Source organism: Grammomys surdaster, unplaced genomic scaffold, assembly GCF_004785775.1.
Source record: "Grammomys surdaster isolate TR1022 unplaced genomic scaffold, NIH_TR_1.0 150, whole genome shotgun sequence".
NCBI lineage: Eukaryota > Metazoa > Chordata > Mammalia > Rodentia > Muridae > Grammomys > Grammomys surdaster.
Window position 1 is genome coordinate 23347707 of NW_021604608.1, and position 5742 is coordinate 23353448.

The 5742-nt window shown below is 37.1% G+C and overlaps 1 non-coding gene across 1 annotated transcript; it reads right to left on the bottom strand.

Moving 5' to 3' along the window:
• Nucleotides 1-4830: 4830 nt before the first annotated feature.
• Nucleotides 4831-4959, bottom strand: LOC114619545. The gene has a single exon (XR_003711181.1). It is a non-coding gene; the product is annotated as a small nucleolar RNA SNORA17 (small nucleolar RNA).
• Between the last annotated feature and the right edge of the window lie 783 nt (nt 4960-5742).

Consider the following 5742-nt stretch of genomic DNA (forward strand, 5'->3'; position numbering starts at 1 on the left):
AAGTTGCTTCACTTTTCTGTCTGTTTTCATGAGACATGGGCATATCTTATCTTTGACTCCTTCTGTCAAAACTTTCTCTGATTTGTCATATTGTTTGCCCCTCAATTAGATGTAACTTTCAAACATGGCTGGCTCCTTCTACAAACTAATTTTATCTTGTTTGAGATTAGAGATTTATGCTAAAGGGGTATCTGTATTCTAGCCAGAGTGAATAAAAGTATGTACTAATTGTCTGTATTCCAGCTAGATCACACAGACCTAAGTTTTTGGATATGATCCTTTGCCAGAGTAGTCATGTTGCTAAATTAAAGTTCCTCTACATTCCACATTCTTGTCAGTATGTTTTGTCATTTGTTTTATTGAACTTGCCACTCTGACTATGGTAAATTGAAATCTGAAAGTAATAATTTGCCTTTGCCTGATTAGTAAGAATTTGAACATTTTAAAAAGTTTTTCTCAGCCTTTTTTGTTTCATCTTTATGGACTCTATGTATCCAATTTTTAATTGGGTTGTTTATTTTCTTGATGTCAGGTAGTTTTTTTTAATATTTATTTATTGATTTTATGAGTAAGACTACACCACCACTGCTCTCTTCATACACACCAGAAGAGGGCACCAGATCCCATTACAGATGGTTGTGTGCCACCATGTAGTTGCTGGGAATTGTACTCAAGACCTCTGGAAGAGTAGTCGGTGCTCTTAACTGATGAGCCATCTCTCTCCAGCCCGTTCAGTAGTATTTTTAATTCTCTATTTATTCTAGATACTAACCTGATATCAGATGTGTAATTGATAAAGATTCCTCGAGATTATTAGGTTGAAGGTTTGTCCAAATGATAATGTCCTTTACCATATATAAGCTTTTGAGCTTCATGAAATTCCAATTTTTAATAGTTTATCTTAAGACCTATGCTTTCAATGTCTTGCTCAGAAAGTTCTTCCCTGTACCTGTAAATTCTAGCCTATTTCCCTACTTTCTCTTCTATTGGATTTAGAGTATCTGGTCTTATGCTGAGTTCTTTGATGCATTTAGAATTGAGGATTGTGCTAATAGATAGACCAGGGCCTATTTTTAATACTTATATACACTGCTATCCTGTTTGACCAGAAACATTGGTTGAAGATACTGTCTTTTCTTCAGTATTTATTTTTGACTTCTTCATCAAAACAAGCAACAGCAACAGCAACAAAACTCACCAAAACACAAACAAAAACAAAACAAAAAAAATGTAGTTCCTCAACCTAGAACTGACCTTATTACTTTCATGTAATTTAAACGATATAAAAGCAAAAAAAAAAAAAAAGGAAGAAGAGGGATGGGATAGGGAACTAATGGGGTGGAGTGTGGAAAGGGGATAACATCTGAAATGTAAATAAATAAAATATCAAATAAAAAAAGAAAAATAATGTTTTGTGTAGGTGGTGGAATTATGCAAGGGTTTTCGATTTGATTTCATTGATCAATATATCTGTTTTAGTGACAGTACCATGCTGTTTATTATGGAAGCTCGGTAACACAGCTTGACGTATGGGATGACAATAACTTCAGAAGTTATTTTCTTATTAAGGGTTGTTTTAGATACCCGGTTTTCCTTTTAATTCTGTATTCTGCTCTTTGAAATAAGTCAGCTTTGGACTAAGACTCATTCTCAGATGACTGCAGTTACTTACATGTTCAGTACTGTTTTGGCACCTTGCACTAATTGTAAATTAGATGAACCCAATATGAACACTCATATCTACCATTTAAAAATTAAGTGATTTTTTATGTAATGAATAAAACTAAAGCAGAAACCCATAGTTGTAACAATTTAAAACTTTTATTTTACTTTTTAATTTCCATTTTATTTTTTATTAGATATTTTCTTTATTTACATTTCAAATGCTATCCCCTTTCCTGGTTTCCCCTCTGAAACCCTCCTATCCCATCCCCCTTCCCTCTATTCACTAACCCACCCACTCCTACTTCCCCGTCCAGGCAAATTCAATGCCCAAGACTCCCAGACAAGTAAAAATTAAGAGGACTGTCTCTTTAAAAAAGACAAGCCCCAAAAGCTCCATAAAATTTCCCTCACATTCATGGATAAATCAAACCCTGCATGCACAGGAGAATGTCTAATGAACACACAGGAGCAAATCAGTTTGCACTCTAAAATGCTAAGCTGTGAAGATTTCCTGCATACCATAATGTTGACAGAATTGACATTTAAATCTTTCTAATGAGGATACTTAATTGAAACCTCAGAAGGACTATGACATGGAAATAATGATAATATCCTCAGGACTAAACATTCATCCTAAGATGAAGCCCAAAGTAAGTTCCTGTCTAAAAAATTATAGAATGAAAACACACAAGTCCGAGATAATTTAACTGTTCTCTCCTAGAAGGAGAAAGAGGTGCACAGTTCTTGGGAAGTTACCAAAACTTGTAAATGTCAAGAAGCTCTGAAGGTACAAGACTCTTAAGGCTCCTCCTCAAGGTCTTGAAAGATGCAATGAGTACTCAGTTGCTGAGATGAGAGTCAGACTGAGAACAGCTTCAAAGCTGTGCAGAGAACTAGAGGATGCAGACTTCATATGTTACCACCAATGTTGGAAGAGGCTATTTGTGAGGCAGTTGCCTTTGAGTGACCCATACTTCTGAAAGAAAGCCTCCAACAACACTATAGAAAGTGGCTGAAATAAATTCACTGGTTCACTAAGCGAGACCTGGGTAGAACTGTTGGTTGAGTTTCTAACCAGTATGCTGTATGGAGTGAATGGGCATTTGTTTACATTCTCCCAGGAAAACACCAACCTACAAAAGAATTGTATAGCCCATATTTGTGTCGTATCTAATTGACAGTGTGTGGATGTTAGCTAAAGTACTATAGGTGTGAAATGAATAAAGGAAAACTGGACCCACAGTCAACAGCAACAGTAGACAACAGAAAGAATGCTTAAGATGACTCAAAAGTTAGGCTCAAAGACTGGATTTTAAACTGGAATATGTGTGTGTGTGTGTGTGTGTGTGTGTGTGTGTATGTGTGTGTGTTCCTGTATGCACATGCCCATGTGTGTGTTGAAGTATTTAAATTAAATGATGATGAACATATGAAGAATCTAGGAAAAAAACCTATTGTGCTGGGTAGTTTTCTTTTTTTTTTTTTTTTTTTTTTTTTTGGTTTTTCGAGACAGGGTCTCTCTGTGTAGTCCTGGCTGTCCTGGAACTCACTCTGTAGACCAGGCTGGCCTCGAACTCAGAAATCCACCTGCCTCTGCCTCCCAAGTGCTGGGATTAAAGGCGTGCGCCACCACTGCCCGGCGCTGGTTAGTTTTCTATCAAGTCAACACAAGCTAGGTCATTTGGGAATACCATGTCCCCCCAGATCCTTGTAAACAATCCCATCAATTTACATGAAGTTGATTCAAAACCTCAATCAATAGACACATTTTCATGTTTTCATCTTACGATTATTAGAGCTCAGTCAACTGCAGGTAAAACTGAAGAATCTAAAACCATCATTAAGGAAGGATGTATGGATTATGTATGTGGGTTGTAAAGCCTATGACATATGTAGATGTAAAACTCTTAAATTATAGGTTTCTAGTAACAAAACAAGCAAGAGGAGGATGACAAAGCTATAATTTTTCATAAAGTACAAACACTAAGTATAAGAAGGATGTCATCAGAATTAACCTTTGCAATTGCTAGTCTAAAGCAAATCTGAGTAATTATATGCTTAGTGTTAATAATGCTATTAAGGAAAATAGGCTTAATACTAAGATTTAAAAGTAGAGATGGTGCTACTGGTTTAAAATAAATAAGAAAACCAAGTCTCAATGATATGTTGTTTATACAGAATTTGTTTATTGTAAAAATGTGATGTCAACAGGTTAAAGTGTAAGGATAAGAAAATCTACACGATACAATTGATAAGAATTGATAGCTGATGTGAATATATTAAAATAATACAAAATGCATCTCAGGACAACTACCTGAAAGAAATAGGATCTTTTTTTGTGTGTGTGATTTCCTAGAGATTAAAGGATAAATGAACCAAAAAGGCATATAAATCATATGCATATTATTGGGGACATAAAAGCATATATCCCTAATAATAGAGTGTGAGCTATCTACATCATGAACAAGGACAGAAAATACCCCTACCAGATTGGAGTGGGGGCAAACCTGTTCAGAACTTTATTGATTGGTGATTGTTGTGGGATTGATTGCCTAGCTCATTTCTGGCAGTGACAGCCGTGGGAAGGTGGTCCTGTGTACACCCCAGAAATGTTGAGCAACCTAGGAGGAATGAGTCAATAAACGGTGCTCCTCCATGGCCTCTGTTTCAGGTCCTGCCTCCAGGTTCCTGTCTTGAGTTCCTGATCTAATTTCTTAGCCCCTTGAACCATAACCCCAATCCCAAGCATTTTTTTTTTTGGAGGGAGGGGTTGGCAAATTTTTTCTCTTTGTTTTTTTTTTTAACTTTTTTATTGATTTTTTTGTGCATTTCACACCATGTACCCCAATCCCACTCATCTTGCCCTCTCTTAGTACCCAACCTACACCCTTGCAACCTCCCCCCGGCCAACGGAGAAAAAATTTGTTGTGGACGTGTAGTGTGTGCCATAGTGTGTCCCACTTTTTTCTTCATTTCTTTGCTTGTAAATGTTTATTACAATAAATTGTGTGTTCCAGGATTATTCCCATCCAGTGTCCTCAGTCCCAGGACTAATTCTTCTAGTCTCTAGCTTGCTACCAGTCCTGGGAGCTGTTGGGGCCTGCAGGGAACAAGGCCTGCGTGGTGCTGGACTGGTGGTCATCTCAGGCTTGCTTTTATCCAGTGGATGTTAGGTTACTGGGGATTCAGATGTTCATAGGTTAGAACACTGAGTGTAGACATGATGTTTCTCTTCTCTGGCACCTACTATGCCTATGTGGCACACCAGCCACACTTACAATACATAGGGGCAGGATGTAGTATATTCTTTACAGAGGCAATAGCTCTTCTCTACAAAGGGTTCTAGGCTTGTTCTCAGTGTTATTGATAAGTAGAAAATAGTAAATATAGTTATCAAATACCAGAAAAAGTAATAAGAATGTGGAATAATTCTCATAAACAAATATTGTGGATTAAAGACTGAAGTCAAAGCTATGTCTATGATGCTGTTGTCACTACTTGACTGTACATAGGTGCCTATCATAAGATTGTTTAACGCAGTTTTGATTGAGCATGTTCCTTCCTGGACAATTGCTATTACTACAATTATCTTCTCAAATGTGGCAAAAGAAGAGACACAGGGGAACATATCACCTAAATCCTTGAGCCACCACAGGTGACTTTAGTTAGGATACTCAGTAAAATTCTATGGTTTTCACCTAATCTTGCCCACTGCATGTTCTTGTGTGTGCATTCTGAAAGATGATTAACTGCCCATTGCCCTTTGTTTCTCCTTCTGATTCTAGCCTCTGAGGGAATGATTTCTTGGCTACACTACTGGGTTTCTCTACACAACCCTGAGCTATCCTGTAAACTGAAAACATGATATCAGTTACATACAGGTATCGCTCAAATGTCCTGTGACAGAAATCCCAACATTCTTATCAAATGCTGGGATCCACATCTTCTCAAAGCTTTTCTAGGTTTGCTTCCTAGACATTCTTCTTCTGTTTGTTTACGTTGATACATCTCCTACCATTTATCTCTCTTTGAATTCAATGTTTCTGGCTCACCAAAGCAGTATTTATGACACTAGAT